The 17,165-nt window shown below is 41.8% G+C and overlaps 1 protein-coding gene across 3 annotated transcripts in view; it reads right to left on the bottom strand.

Moving 5' to 3' along the window:
* The window catches only part of LOC139375319 (rho guanine nucleotide exchange factor TIAM2-like), a 134,472-nt gene that overhangs the window by 88,543 nt on the left and 28,764 nt on the right, over nt 1-17,165 (bottom strand). Inside the window, exon 1 of one of the 3 annotated variants that reach the window (XM_071116984.1) lies at nt 15,165-15,318. The exons of 1 other annotated variant lie outside the window; for it this stretch is intronic. The gene's annotated coding sequence lies outside the window, so the exon portion shown is untranslated. Of the gene's footprint in view, nt 1-12,824; nt 12,907-15,164; nt 15,319-17,165 lie in introns of those variants that run through there. One more of the 3 variants, XM_071116985.1, reaches the window with a different exon arrangement.

Here is a 17,165-nt window from a genome sequence, read left to right as displayed (position 1 = left end):
ACGAGAGACAGTGGGGGGGTGAGAGAGATTACCCGTAGTCACTAATCCTAAGGGGCAGCAGTGTCAGGCATGGGCAGAGACGTATGGACAATTCCAACGGCAAGGTTCTGAGAGAGAGGCAAGAATTCTGCTCTTAAAAAGGGACCGTGGCTGGACAGTCTCTCTAAAGAAGGCTGCCTCTTGCTCTCATACCTTTAACATTAGGATTGTGCAGCGGCAGATTAGGAGCCAGAGTATCAAATGACAGCTGCATGTCGACAGACAGGAATAGCCTGAGATATACCATACTGTCCAACTATACACCAGTTACTTACTGTTAGTGTTTACTCTGCCTCCTCAACAGTGGTTGTTTTCCATCTTCACTGTACTCCCATGCTGTGTTCATTTATGGAGGTAAAGCTTCAGAGATGAATCACAGGCTTCATATCTAAAGGAACTGGCACAAAGTGGAGCCGTCACTCCTTAAACAGTTGCACAGCAGTGAACCATCTCTGGCTAGACTACACATTTCTTTTAAATATGGCATTTAGAATGGAAGTGCTTGGCTGTCTGTGATGACCTCATTTTAGGGGTATGTGATTCATGAATATTGCACCAATGGCTGGGTCAGTCATGATCAGAGTAGGTCTAAGCTAAAAAGACGCTTGAGAGGAGTTCCCACATCTGATTTTCAAGGGGAACCGGAAGGTAGGTTGCAAATACTGTATCCCCAAAAACCGGAAACATCCGTTTTGTTTCCGACACCCAGAGAGAGTGCAGTAAGCCTAACACCAAGGCTCAGCACAGTCCTCTACTGCTACTGGACACCAACAGGAGGGGCACCTGCCAATGATAATATTTACCCAGTTGATCTGTTTAAAAAGGTAGCACCCTTCCCAACTCTTTATCTGAAACACAAACCATTGAGTGCCATTAATTGCATGAGAACAATTCCTCTGGGAGCTGAAATGAAGCAGAATACAATATCAGCAGGTGAACTGTGTGCACTGCAGGGTGCAGACTGAAATATATTCTGTGTCACACAATAGCACTCAAAGTAATCAAGGAGAAAATCTAACTCCACTTATCCAGAACACCTCCTAGCTCAGCTGGTAGACCTATTGATTCCACCAGAGGAATGAACTGAATGTTTTCCCTCCACACAGATCACTGCTGATAAAATAAACCTAGCCAAGACTGGAACAGTCAGGGTGGTATGGATGTATGGAGAACCAGCCAGCCATGTCCTGCTGGCCAGGGAACAGTGGTTCAGAGTAAATTGGTCTAATGTAACAATTCTAGAAACGGCCAGCCTTGATGGACGGTTCTGGCCTGGGTGTAGTGTCTAATCAAAAACGATTATTTTGACCAATGGGTAAAATTATGTTAATTGTGTAGATTCTCCTCTAAGAAAACCAATATGGTCCAAACTTCATGTCTCTACCATAATCCATTCAAATGTTATTGGAGTTTTAACCCTTGTAGGGTGACTAAATCAATTGAGGTCAGAGAAAAAGTGGTTGAGTCAGCTAGGCTGGATGCTGTATGAGAATTAATGCTAACTGACAGGATCAAGGTTTAACTCTTCATCTTTCTTCTCGAATCCAGAGGACATAAAACAATATCGAGGTAAGCTAGTTAGACACGTTGTATTTTCAAATTGTAGCTTTTCATATTAATCCATCTACAAGGCAGGTTAACAGGTTATCATTAAAAATTAGCATTTGTTCTTAAAACTTCTTGCTCCTACTTGAGACGCAGATGTCTCAAGTAGACACCTGGAAATGCAAATGCGCTACGCTAAATGCTAAATGTACTCGTTAAAACTCAAACCTTAATCAAAATTCACATGCAGGGTATTGAATTAAAGCTACACTCGTTGTGAACCTAGCCAACAAGTCAGATTTTTAAAATGCTTTTCGGCGAAAGCATGAGAAGCTATTATCTGATAGCATGCAACACCTCAAAATGCCTGAATGCGACGTAAACAAAGACTTTGCTTATCCGGCGCTACACAAAACGCAGAAATAAAATATAAAACATTCATTACCTTTGACGAGCTTCTTTCTTGGCACTCCTATATGCCCCATAAACATCACTATTGGGTCTTTTTTTCGTTTAAATCGGTCCATATATACCCAAAATAGCTTTCTATGGAAGCTGTGTCATTCAGAAAAAAACATCGTTTTTAAACGCTGCGTCATTTTTTAAAATTAAAAAAGTCGACGATAAACTTTCACAAAACACTTCGAAATACTTTTGTAATCCAACTTTAGGTATTAGTAAACGTTTATAATCTATCAAAATGATTACAGGGCGATGTATATTCAATAGCTCCTCGTCTGCAAATCAATGGCTGCCAATGTGCACATTGAAAACATCCTGGTGGAGACCGGAAGAAACGGAATCCAGTTAGTTGGATTTTCCAACAAAAAACTCCATTGAAAATGACGACAATGGCGACATCGTGTGGAATCTGTATGAATTGCATGCAGGTCGATATTAAATTTTGTGCTCTTTTAACAACCCATGAAAGTGACTTATGGAAATTATTTTTAGCTTTCAGAGAGCAGTTTTTCTTGCGTTTTTCAATGAAACACACGATCTGTTATAGTCACAGCCGTGATTTAACCAGTTTTAGAAACTTCAGAGTGTTTTCTATCCACACATACTAATCATATGCATATACTATATTCCTGGCATGAGTAGCAGGACGCTGAAAAGTTGCGCGATTTTTAACAGAATGTTCGAAAAAGGAAGGGGTAGACTTAAGAGGTACTGACTTAACTGACTAAATAAAATATAAAATGATGGCTGTGTGGCAGCCGTTCCATCTACATAGGAGATGTCTATGGGAGGCCACAGGTTTAAACACAGAGTTCCTATTATTCAGGTGGAATGCAGTTAAAAGCAGTGCCACATAACATGTGCTCAAGCACTCATCTCTGTACCACTTCAGAAGAGAGGGTATCTCTCTATAAAAAAAAACTCAGTCACACACTTCTCCAATGGCAAGCAGTTGTTTCATTGTACACAGGATGTGATTTTTTTTCCCTTCGCCTATGACTCAGTCCTTCCTTTCCCCAAGAGTCTAAACTGAAGGCACCATGCCCTCGCACATTCCCCCCTTCCAGACCGGCCAATTTGGAGCTGCCAACAAAGGGCCTGTTGAGTGAAGACCAAACCACGAGAGACAGTGGGGGGGTGAGAGAGATTACCCGTAGTCACTAATCCTAAGGGGCAGCAGTGTCAGGCATGGGCAGAGACGTATGGACAATTCCAACGGCAAGGTTCTGAGAGAGAGGCAAGAATTCTGCTCTTAAAAAGGGACCGTGGCTGGACAGTCTCTCTAAAGAAGGCTGCCTCTTGCTCTCATACCTTTAACATTAGGATTGTGCAGCGGCAGATTAGGAGCCAGAGTATCAAATGACAGCTGCATGTCGACAGACAGGAATAGCCTGAGATATACCATACTGTCCAACTATACACCAGTTACTTACTGTTAGTGTTTACTCTGCCTCCTCAACAGTGGTTGTTTTCCATCTTCACTGTACTCCCATGCTGTGTTCATTTATGGAGGTAAAGCTTCAGAGATGAATCACAGGCTTCATATCTAAAGGAACTGGCACAAAGTGGAGCCGTCACTCCTTAAACAGTTGCACAGCAGTGAACCATCTCTGGCTAGACTACACATTTCTTTTAAATATGGCATTTAGAATGGAAGTGCTTGGCTGTCTGTGATGACCTCATTTTAGGGGTATGTGATTCATGAATATTGCACCAATGGCTGGGTCAGTCATGATCAGAGTAGGTCTAAGCTAAAAAGACGCTTGAGAGGAGTTCCCACATCTGATTTTCAAGGGGAACCGGAAGGTAGGTTGCAAATACTGTATCCCCAAAAACCGGAAACATCCGTTTTGTTTCCGACACCCAGAGAGAGTGCAGTAAGCCTAACACCAAGGCTCAGCACAGTCCTCTACTGCTACTGGACACCAACAGGAGGGGCACCTGCCAATGATAATATTTACCCAGTTGATCTGTTTAAAAAGGTAGCACCCTTCCCAACTCTTTATCTGAAACACAAACCATTGAGTGCCATTAATTGCATGAGAACAATTCCTCTGGGAGCTGAAATGAAGCAGAATACAATATCAGCAGGTGAACTGTGTGCACTGCAGGGTGCAGACTGAAATATATTCTGTGTCACACAATAGCACTCAAAGTAATCAAGGAGAAAATCTAACTCCACTTATCCAGAACACCTCCTAGCTCAGCTGGTAGACCTATTGATTCCACCAGAGGAATGAACTGAATGTTTTCCCTCCACACAGATCACTGCTGATAAAATAAACCTAGCCAAGACTGGAACAGTCAGGGTGGTATGGATGTATGGAGAACCAGCCAGCCATGTCCTGCTGGCCAGGGAACAGTGGTTCAGAGTAAATTGGTCTAATGTAACAATTCTAGAAACGGCCAGCCTTGATGGACGGTTCTGGCCTGGGTGTAGTGTCTAATCAAAAACGATTATTTTGACCAATGGGTAAAATTATGTTAATTGTGTAGATTCTCCTCTAAGAAAACCAATATGGTCCAAACTTCATGTCTCTACCATAATCCATTCAAATGTTATTGGAGTTTTAACCCTTGTAGGGTGACTAAATCAATTGAGGTCAGAGAAAAAGTGGTTGAGTCAGCTAGGCTGGATGCTGTATGAGAATTAATGCTAACTGACAGGATCAAGGTTTAACTCTTCATCTTTCTTCTCGAATCCAGAGGACATAAAACAATATCGAGGTAAGCTAGTTAGACACGTTGTATTTTCAAATTGTAGCTTTTCATATTAATGTGTAATTCCTGTTCATTTTCAAAGATTTCTCACAAAAACAAGTGCATTTCTGTGAAATGTCAAGGGAGCACTGAGCATAACACAAGCTTATTTTCAAAGCCTTTTACATTTAATTCAGCTCGTGTCGTGTTAATTTTGCTTTCTGCAACCTGTAGAAACAATTTTGCAGACGACCACCACAACGATATAATATCCTCAAAAGTTGCTGCGAGAGCTTGGTGCTTATTATTGGATTACGAAATCTGACTTTTTGGATATAATGTTAATGATATGTTAGAGAAAAGACCCCACTGAAGGATTCAGAAGACGAAGAATCATACTTGTCTTGGTAAAATATATTTTGTAAAATAAGGAAGTTAAATTTCATCACATTCTGGGCAGAGTAGGTAAACACCCTACTGGGTGAACCGCGAGTAGAAGAGAAACACTATTGGACTGTGGTGAGAAACAGAACTGATCTCCTCTGGAGGGCACAGACAAACACAAATACACTTTCTTTCTTTACTGGCCGCCACATGACCCCTTCCCTTATCCTAGGATTCCAGAGGAATACAGAGATGGAAATAGATACAAATAGCTTCTGTTTCCCATGTCTCAACATTTCTAACAGTATGTTTTTGTGTTTGTAAGCCAAAGCAAACTAAACTAGCCATTTATGCAGTAATTTTACCCGAAGGTCCTCCTACAGCAGCTGAGGCCTTCGCGCCAAAGCAGCCTTAAAGATGGCATCCAGGGAACATGACTTAGAAACATAAAAATCTAATCGAGCTCATTCAAGGTTTGGATGCCAGGGTTGCTGGTGACCTAGAGCAATCAAGGCCTTCACTGTTTACATTGGTCTGACTCCAAATGACTGAACCAACATGACAAAGCCTGAAGCTGAGGGGGGAAAAGATTCTCTCACTCCTACATCAAACTAGGCTCCTAATTTGAGTGAGAGAGAGAGCAGCGTTAACGAGGCTGAAAATGCACCTCACATTCCACATGAGTGCTGCTGCAGCCAAGCTCTCAGTCAGTCAGTCAGTCAGTCAGTCAGTCAGTCAGTCTCCACAGCACTTCACATCTCCCAGAAAAATAGAACCATTGAACTGGAGACTCTGTAGGCTGTTCTGCATGGTAGGTGACTGACAAAACTAAATACATTTTACTGTGGTCTGTTTTGTTGCTAGGACGTAGCGCCTGCTTGTAGCCCTGATGGTAGAGAGAAGGTAGGGTGAGTTGTTGATGAGGCATTGAAGCCCCACTAATGAGCAGGTGGGAGGAGAAGTGCACCCTGAACTGCATCATCTGGATCCATCACAGAGAACAATACTGGACAACACACCTAATGGAACACTTCAGCCAATAGCGTCCCAGCTGTGCTGTATTTACACTTCCAATAGAGGTAGACGGTCACTGAGGCCTGATGGCTAGTGGAGGGTTGGGCTATATCAATCACAATTGTTGTGCTTGGCTGGTGAAGTAGTTTATGTCACAGGGATAGGCTGCACTATGGCAACTACCACTGACTTTTCTCAACCCGTCTGGACGAGTGGTCGTATTTGTACATATCCCTGACACACACATGCAGTCACATTCACATCTAAACTCACAAACAAAGACAAGTACACATGTGCACCTGCCACTGACAGGTACAGTTGAAGTCGGAAGTTTACATACACCTTAGCCAAAGACATTTAAACTGTTTTTCGCAATTCCTGACATTTAATCCTAGTAAAAATTCCCTGTTTTAGGTCAGTTAGGATCACCACTATATTTTAAGAATGTGAAATGTCAGAATAACAGGAGAGAGAATTATTTCTTTCAGCTTTTATTTATTTTCATCACATTCCCAGTGGGTCAGAAGTTTATGTAAACTCAATTAGTATTTGTTAGCATTGCCTTTAAATTGTTAAACTTGAGTCAAACATTTCGGGTAGCCTTCCACAAGCTTCCCACAATAAGTTGGGTCAATTTTGGCCAATTTCTCCTGACAGAGCTGGTGTAACTGAGTCAGGTTTGTAGGCCTCCTTGCTCACACACGCTTTTTCAGTTCTGCCAGCAAATGTTCTATAGGATTGAGGTCAGGGCTCTGTGATGGCCACTCCAATACCTTGACTTTGTTGTCCTTAAGCCATTTTGCCACAACTTTGGAAGTGTGCTTGGGGTCATTGTCCATTTGTAAGACTCATTTGCGACCAAGCTTTAACTTCCTGACTTATGTCTTGAGATGTTGCTTCAATATATCCACATACTTTTCCTGCCTCATGATGCCATCTATTTTGTGAAGTGAACCAGTCCCTCCTGCAGCAAAGCACCCCACAACATGATGCTGCCATCCCCGTGCTTCACGGTTGGGATGGTGTTCTTTAGCTTGCAGGCCTCCTCCTTTATCCTCCAAACATAACTATGGTCATTATGGCCAAACAGTTCTATTTTGTTTCATCAGACCAGAGGACATTTCTCCAAAAAGTACAATCTTTGTCCCCATGTGCAGTTTCAAACTGTAGTCTGGCTTTTTCATGGCGGTTTTGGAGCAGTGGCTTCTTCCTTGCTGAGTGGCCTTTCAGGTTATGTGGATATAGGACTCGTTTTACTGTGGATATAGATACTTTTGTATCCGTTTCCTCCAGCATCTTCGCAAGGTCCTTTGCTGTTGTTCTGGGACTGATTTGCACTTTCTGCACCAAAGTACGTTGATCTCTAGGAGACAGAAACGTGTCTCCTTCCTGAGCGGTATGACGGCTGCGTGGTCCCATGGTGTTTATACTTGCGTACTATTGTTTGTACAGATGAATGTGGTACCTTCAGGCATTTGGAAATTGCTCCCAAGGATGAACCAGACTTGTGGAGGTCTACAATTTTTTTTCTGAGGTCTTGGCTGATTTCTTTTGATTTTCCCATGATGTCAAGCAAAGAGGCACTGAGTTTGAAGGTAGGCCATGAAATACATCCACAGGTACACCTTCAAATGACTCAAATAATGTCAATTAGCCAATCAGAAGCTTCTAAAGCCATGACATAATTTTCTGGAATTTTCCAAGCTGTTTAAAGGCACAGTTAACTTAGTGTATGTAAACTTCTGACCCAGTGGAATTGTGATACAGTGAATTATAAGTGAAATAATCTGTCTGTAAACAATTGTTGGAAAAATGACTTGTGTCATGCACAAAGTAGATGTCCTAACCGACTTGCCAAAACTATAGTTTGTTAACAAGAAATGTGTGGAGTGGTTGAAAAACGAGTTTTAATGACTCCAACACAAGTGTATTTAAACTTCCGACTTCAAATGTAGATGCGTGCTCCTTGGTTAGTGTTTATGCTCCTCATTGCACCCCTGGATCCCCTGAAAGATGAGTGCACTGACAGGATGAGCATTGATACAGGAAGAGGAACACAATGCACCCCTGTGGCTGTTACCTGTAGCCCTCAGGTTGTCATAACATTACAGATGTGTTGCATCCTGGTTGGTCGATCCCTGAAGTACAATACCCCTATTCCATTGTTACCATGGGAGCTGCACATGTAGGGGCTCAGCCCTAACTGCAGCTTGTAGGCTTATATCATCCTCAAGTCCTGCTGCTGGGGCTGGATATGGGGCTTTTACCAGACTGATAAATGACACCTTATTTCACATATATTGCACTGTAGTTACATTAGCTGCCACTTAATAGCTGCAGTCTACAGCCTTGGCATTGTATTTAGCGATGATCTACCTGAGTTTTGATGAGCTCTAGTCCTGCTTTTAGTGCATCACACACAGAGTAAATCTCCACTCCATGACAGAACACTCTAATCTTCCATCATCTGCATGATAAATCTTAATCTGCGAGTTTATTTGGCACATCGCTTATATGTTCACCTTCATTTAATCTTCATTTTCCCAAACAAACCGCATGGATGAATCTTGAAACGTGACCCACAAGAAACACAATTAAATTTGAACCAACACATTAATCTCCTCAAAGGCTTCAATTTATAGCTGTTTAGGGGTGTCAGTCTGAACATGAATAGGCCATGGGCTTCCATCTGTTCAGCTGAACACCAGTCCCACCAACCAACACTTATGTTTGTTTAGTAAAGGATCAAATACTGGGACAGATTGCTACTTTTTGGTACCCGAGACCCGATACGGGAGCCGAGCAGGTCAGGATCCAGAATTCTAGACAATGGCCCGGGTCTGGGTCAGACCTGATATGATTGTCATGGTTCTCGGGTATGTGTAATTTTAACAGACTTGTCTGGAAAGACCAGTATAGATCGGAACGCAACTGCTGCTGTAGAGGGAGAGAGAAATTGTATCATTCATGCCGCTGCTCTTGCTTTTCATGAGTGAAGCGTGTAAGCTTGTTGTTGTTGGCCAATCATAAGTCATAAAAGCAGCATTGGGCTAAATTCATAGAGCCGCCGTGCGTGGCAAAAGTTAGGAGATATCTAATCAATGGAATATGGAATTAAAATTACATAATTAAAATGTTAAGGAAAGGATCAAGTGACAACAGGTAGGCTGCTACTTAATAATCTGAATGGAGGTGTAACTTTAGCATGAGAAAGCGCATGCACTGGAGCCTCAATTAGCCTAGCTAAGGTTAGCGTCTCCCGGTTTGATGCAGTTAAGTCAGGTACTACGTAAACATATTTGATGATAAATAACCTATTGGTCTACTATAGTGCGAGTTGGCTTGGTTGCTTGCCGTCTCTCCCTCCCTACTCCCTGTGTCACTTGCTCACAGTGCGGCCCCTCCCCCGCCTACTAGAACTGAGTCTCTCCCACTTGCGCTTTATCAGCTCCAGTTAATAAAGTACGTTAAAAAATGACTTTTCTGCTGCTTCCCGCACTCAGATCAGGTCTGGATCCGACCAGGTCTATATGGAACGGGTCTAGTTGTCCTCGGATCCATTTGTAACAGGTCTCTCTATATTTAACAAAATTGGGTCTGGGTGGGAAAGCCTCAGCTCCATTTCAGAACAGAAGACTTCTACCACAGGTGAAGACCTCTACCACAGACCCCCCCACACCAATCCCACCCAAACAACCAGTTTACATTATAAGCTCTTTATGTCTGACAAGCAGTATGGAGTTGCTGCTTTGAGTATTGCTTACACATCTTTATTAATGTATTCCCTGTGAATCTGGTTGTTTCTTCCCCATTCAGATAAAGTAGCCATTTAAGTCTCTTGCATTATTTATCATAAATGAGTGAGAAAGTACCCCATTTCGCCCACTAGATGCCATTGTTCCTGCTACTTTTATCCACTTTGCTGGTCTCGTGTTTATTAAACGGATCACAACATTTTCTTTGGAACTTTGGGTAGAAAACTAATAACTTTTGCTTGTTGTCTAAACAAATTGTGCCGTCATCCTCATAATTTAAGCCAGTCCTCCATGAAAGCAATTCAGTTGGTCCTTCTCTTAGGCTTAATTTTTGCATAGGAAACAGCCCGGTTTTTCACCCTTTAAAAAAAGTCTGGATTAGTTAGACCATTCCTGGTGAACAAGCAAACCGTTAGGCTACAGCACTTCTAATGGTTTCCATGTTATGTTTTCTAATTGTCTTGAATGGTAAAAGTCCCAACACACCGTTTACTGTTGTGTAATGGTAATGGGTTCGGTTTAATGGTAAATGTCACTAATCACATACAGGTGTTTTCTAATCATTTATTTTTTTTAAACATATGACTACAATGCAATGGTTTACAATTGTATTAGAGTTGTCACAATTTAAATCAAATCAGATTTTATTGGTCGCATACACATGTTTAGCAGATGTTATTGTGGGTGTAGTGAAATGCTTGTGCTTCTAGCTCAGACAGTGCAGTAATATCTAACTAGTAATATCTAACATTTTCACAACATATACCCAAAATACACGTCTAAGTAAGGAATGGATTAAGAATATATATATATATATATGTCAGAGCGGCATTTCAGTCACTAGTTCTGGGCTGTAGGAAAAGTCTTCATATCAAAATTGCACTATGTGGATTGCCAGAGAGCTATATATTTTTTTGACTTTTCAAGGAGTTGGGTTGAAGCATTCCTAAGAGAAGGTCAAACTCAATTGTTTTCATGGAGGACTGTCTTGAACACACAATTTACCACAGTGTATTTTCAGAATGGGCAAAAGCTATTGGTTGTCTACACAAAGTTGTAAACAAAATGTTGTGATCCATTTAATAAACACAATAGACCAGAAAAATGGATTAAAGGGTATCGTGGCAGTAGCACGAACAGTGGCATCTAGTGGGCAAAACATGGTACTTTCACACTAATTCATGGTAAATAATGCATGCAACTTCAATTACTCATTTCTCTAAACAGGGAGAAAAAAACCATCCCCAGATTTCAGAAGAATTGGAGATGGTGACTGTCAGGGCCTGCTGAAATGACATGGAATGACCCAATGGAGACTCTCCATTGATATGAAAGGGCTTTTCAGTCCATGAGTAGGCTTAATCTGGGTCCGTACACCCACCCATGTGAGTGAACCAATGTCAAACTATGGTTTGTTGTCCCTGTAATGGGAGGCGAGCCCAAGGGACAGGAAGTGGTGGTCATGCCAGTCATCTGGTATGGCAGCCTGGTGACTGGTGGTGAAGTCCCCGTCAGGACACTGTCGACACCAGCCTGAGCTCACCTGCTTTTTATAGCTCTACTCCAGACACTGCTGAATTGCCTGCCCAGCCCACGTGCACACACGCCACACTTCTCCCATTGCCTCAAATGCCAAATATAACTTCAGCCACAGGGAAAAAAACTGCCCCATATGACATTATTATTTCCCATGGTAGCTGACTAAATTAGAAGGTTCAACACAGCCATTTTCATCTCAATATCAAACCATTTCAGGTAACAATTAAGTACCTTTCTGTGATTGTGTTCAATAAAAAATATTGTCAAAAAGAAACAAAAATAGCTTCTTAGCAAATACCAATTTCTCAAGGAAGAATTTTTCTAGAACTGTATGGGAGTGGTCTGAGTGGTGAGGGAAACTTGAAAACTAGCCATTATTGGCAGAGAAGTTTGGAACTCTAATTCTTAATGGTCTATTAACTAATTTGATGTCTCCTGGCAGGCCAAAACGCAATCCCAACAAAACAAGTCAAAATTTCAAGCAGCCATTTCAAACGGCTCTTACACAAAAAGGGCATTAACATCATTTTCACAATATTATTCAAACTTCACAGAGTGGAAATATATATAAAAACACAGGGGGGGAAAAAAAAATCACATTTTTGACAGCATTGGGACTTTGGGGAGTGCATTAGTCCAATCTTGTGACATTTGATAATAGTCTTAAGTTGATCAACAAGAGCAGATCAGTAGGGAAAAACAGTCAAAACAGCACAGATAACAATAAGGTACCCAGTGCAGTCAAAAACATGAATTTCCTGTGTCTGGCTATGACAAATTCTTGCTTGAGAAAGCTGAAACACTTTTGGACCATTTTAATTGAAAACAATCACAGTAAAGTACTTAATTGTTTCCCAGAAAATAATTTGATATTGAAAACAAAAAACAGCTGCATTGGACCTAATTTTCCAATGTGTAAGGATTGGGATGTACAGCAGAGAGAGAGAGAGAGCAGGGATGATGTGTTTCCCCTAACAGTGCCTCTACCTACAGACAGTAAAAGGCCTTCTCCTGCAGTGTGGAATGTGACAATAAGCACAGATATTACCAACGCCTGATAAGTCACAGCCAGACGCCCTTATATGGAGAAAAATGTGCCGAGAGAAGGCATGAAAAATGTGTGTTTCTCTGAGAGTTGCTAGCACTTCAGAATTAACGATGGGCATTCACAGCACACAGCCTTCCAAGGGGCTTATGGGGAGGAGAACCATACGTCAAGATGTCCAGCTTGACATAGGCCTAAAGCCATAGGTACTTTCACTTTAGCCAAATAGGTTCAGCTTTAACACATTATACAAATGAACACACTACGGATTAGGACATTCCTTTTCTATCAGTACATTTACAAATATATATTTTATTGTTTCATAGTGTGTCAACACTCACTTGAGCGATGAGTTGCAGATGCCTCTCGAGGCCATATGTGCCACCCAGTGAGAGTAACATTACAACATCCCTTCAGTCCTTCGTCACTGGTAAACAACTCTGACAGCTAATGGTGGGGCCAGCTGAGAGGGGAACTAATCCCATTCTTAAAAGGTCACATCAGGAGAAAGAAAATAACACAATCATATGTTTTGCTATGTTTCCATTGAAAAAAAAGCATGGAACTGTCCATATCAATTCTGACTGCAGACCATTTTGGGCTGTAAGTATAAAATGTAGTCTTCCTTGTGGTCACAGAAAGACCCAGGCATACGGATCATGTCTCTAACCCTATGTTTTGTTATTGCCCTCTGAAGGAGCTGGCACTCATGACCATAACAACAATTATGTCCATGAGCATGTGCTGTGTAAAGAACATCAGGAAGGGAGTAGAGTAGGGCCGTCTGCTGAGATTTAAACCACAGAGAGCCTGTCCCCTTCAAATAAACAACTACCACCAAACATTATAAGATAACAGTCAACAGCACACATGTTCATTTCTGGACAATGTTCCATGGACAGACATTAATGCAAGTTGTACAACTTTTAAATAAGCATTGGGGTCCTTTTTTTTGTTTATTTAAATACATCTTTGTGTGAGTGAGGGCGCAAACTTGATGAGCAAATGTGCAGTGCCAGCCAGGTCAGAAATCTACCATGGCATACCAAAGACTACAATAACTCCATAGGAGACTTCAAACAGACACACACCAGTAATAAGCAGAGTCTCCCAGTAAAGCATTAGCCTGGTTTAATGAAAAACCTTCTCTAGGCCGCAGCAGAGTGTATGTAGTACTGAGGGTGTGTGACAGTCAAACAGACAATAGGGTGATGGGTTGCCATAACAGAGAGCCCTCTGTGCCAAAAGGCATGCCTGGCCCTTCCTCAAGTCCCTGCTCTCTGCCTCCTCTCCTGGGTGTGTTTGCTCTGGCCAGCCCTGCACTCCAGGGTTCCAGGGGCCCTTTTGTTGCCTTTGTGACCCCAGAGCTCTTCAGCACGGTGATAACCACCACCCCACTTCCCCAACAACAAAGACAGAGGGTAAATCAACCCCCACACAACACGGGGGAAGGAGCAGGCCGGCCCCCAGACATTTACGGGCATCGCTGGGCCCATTTCTCTCCCCATAAATCAGCAGAGAAGGAAACCATAAAGACGCTCTCAGACTGATGTCAGTTACATATTGAACATCCCCAGGCCTTCCATGGTCACAGGTTAATGCATTTCTCATGATCAATTACCTGGGGCAGGTATGGGCAACTTGGATGGGGGTGGGGGCCACAAAAAAACACTAACTCATCATGAGGGGCCACAGTGGCTCTGCATCAGTGGAGGCTGCTGATGGGAGGATGGCTCATAATAATGGCTGGAACGGCGCAAATATAATGGCATCAAACACCTGTAAACAATAGAAACCATCCACTAATTCTGCCCCAGCCATTACCATGAGCCTGTCGTCCCTAATTAAGGTGCCACCAACCTCCTGAGGTCTGCGTATCCACATCCATACCCACACATGCAGTCAGTGGGCCCAAGCCTTTTCCGGGCCCTATGTGAAATTGTTGGTTCAATGCAGTTTAAATGTGGTTAGGACTGACTCTGGGCTCCTCATGTGACAGTTTAACGTTTTGAAGGCCTACAGCAAAATATGACAAGCTTTCAGCAGATTTAAGTTCATCATAGGAAATTTAAAAAAATGTCTTCTATGAATAATTTGGTATAGACCCTGAAGTGACTAAAATTGCGCTTTCTAAACCGCACAGGCCAAATTATGAATGGAAAGAGTGCAAAGAAAATATACAAATCACCAGCTATTAAATGTTTGGATCAAATGACAAGAGGGCAAAGACTCTTGCAGCACAGATTGTTGGAAATAATGAAAAGTAAGCACACGCATCTATGCATTCTTGTGAGAGAGATCACCATAAAACTTTGAAAACAGTCACATTCAGGTTCACTTGCTGAGCGGTTAGCCTCCAGCAAATTTTATTTAACCTTTATTTAACTAGGCAAGTCAGTTAAGAACAAATTCTTATTTACAATGACGGACAAATAATGATAAGGTTGTATTGTTTGGGCACAGCTGCAAGTTGTAATAATGCGCACAATTATAAGCACTGAGCACTTTGGTTTCCATAAACGTTCACGGAATAATTTTCCAATATACATGGAATAATGCAACAACAAAAAAAATCAATTCAACCAAATATTAGACTATTGTCTTTACTGTGGATGATATGAAAGAAGACTTCTCCTTTTACGATAATCGTTTTTTTTTTTTAAGTTCGTTGATCAACTTACCAGTTTACAATAGTGTAAGAGAAGACGTTCGTTGTATAGTGTGCCGTATTTTTCGTGAACTCATAAACATCGGCTACACGTAGTTTTCTACGTAATTTGGCTTTTAACACCAGCGCTGTCCCACCGTGATCCCACGCTTTCCAAGTGTTTTCTTGGTCGCACCAACGGCGCGACGCCAAAATACAGAACTCCTCCCAGACAATGTGTAGGGATTTAACCACGCCTCCAGCTGACAGACTAGACTCGACTACTAGGCGAAGTCATGGACCAAACGCAACATTTCATGGAAAAACATGCATCTCTACTTTAATTCATGGTGCTCTTTTTTAAAACTGAAACAACTTTAGTTGTCTATTAATGGACCCCAAGCAGAATCCAGCAGAGTGCAGCCTGCTGTACACAGGTGAACATATTTTCCTATATAATTTTTTACAGTTGTGTCTTGTCTGTCACATAAAAATGTGTGATCAACGAAACAGACACGTTTTCTTCACCACAAATTATAAAGAAGATAGATAAGCAGACATTGTATGTGGCTGTGATGCAGGTAAACGGACCACTGTAGTAAATGCTTGCCAGATAACACTACCAGAGGGACAGGTCTTCCTGGTCTTCCATGTTCATAAACATTATCTGGCTCCTCTGTGACCTGCATGACTGCCAACAAACACACACTCACTATATGTTTGCCTCCCCCTCACAGTCACTAATACTCTAATCTGCAAATCAGTTTCTTTACAGCAGATTGAGGGCTGAACAGAGATGTTTATCTGTGGCTGGTCTATTGTTCTGGCAGATACTGTATCTCAATCTATGCTCTTTAATGTAGGACCATCACTGTCTGTCTACACTGTAGCAGCATGGTGCCTCATCCATTCCTCTGCACACAGCTGCCCATGGGGGGATTTTCATGGCTATACTAGCAGCCCTCTGCCTAATCAACAATGTCATGTTATTTATATTACATCTGATTATGCTTCTCTTAGAAATCCCAAAGGATTACAGTATGTTAACTTGATAAATCGCTTAAGGTTAGGAATACATACAATTAAAAACCCATACCTCTGTTGCTCGGAGTAATACAATCACTGTGTAATTGGTTCAAATAACAGAAACATTTACATATTGGGATATTATTTTTGAGGATATATCGCATTGTATTGTTTTGAAAATGTTGCAATATTATTTTTGCGCCATTTGGCTGCACCTGCACCAAAACTCATAGCTTGTTCTCCATCTTCTTGTTCTCCAATTTGTTTTCAGCACTTGTATTTCCATGACTGATCAGAACTAGTTTGCTCATGACTCTCTTGTCCCTCTGCAGCAGACATATTGTGAACAATATGTTTGTAACATCAATAAAATCACTGTATCGAATCGCAATACATATAGAATTGGCACCTAAGTATCGTGATAATATCGTATCGTGAGGTCCCTGGCAATTCACAGCCTTAGTTCAATAGGACCAATTTTGTCATTACATGCTGTAGTCACATACATCTTAATGTATGACTGACATATATTGGGTGATAGTTACAGTATATAGGCAACAAATGATGTGACACAGATCTGTATCATCAAAAATATATATATTTGTCACATGCCGAATACAACAGGTGTAGACTTTACTGTGAAATGCTTACTTACAAACCCTTTCCCTAAAATGCAGAGTTAAAAGTAAGAAAGGATGAGCTAAATGTTGTTGTTTTTTAATTAAAGGAAATGGTAACAAAATAACAATAACGAGGCTGTATACAAGGAGTGAAGTCCAGCCGCCCGACACCCTGCCCGTAGACCCTATCCCCTCCTCCCTTCTCCAGACCATCGAACCCCTGCAACTTATCCAGAACGCTGCAGCCTGCCTGGTGTTCAACCTTCCCAAATGTTCTCATGTCACCCCGCTCCTCTCCACACTCCACTGGCTTCCAGTCAAAGCTCGCATCCACTACAATACCATGGTGCTTACATACGGAGCAGCAAGAGGGACTGCCCCTCCCTACC

The sequence above is a fragment of the Oncorhynchus clarkii genome, chromosome 19 (genome assembly GCF_045791955.1).
Source record: "Oncorhynchus clarkii lewisi isolate Uvic-CL-2024 chromosome 19, UVic_Ocla_1.0, whole genome shotgun sequence".
In the NCBI taxonomy this organism is placed as follows: Eukaryota; Metazoa; Chordata; class Actinopteri; order Salmoniformes; family Salmonidae; genus Oncorhynchus; species Oncorhynchus clarkii.
This window is presented reverse-complemented; position numbering and strand designations above follow the sequence as displayed.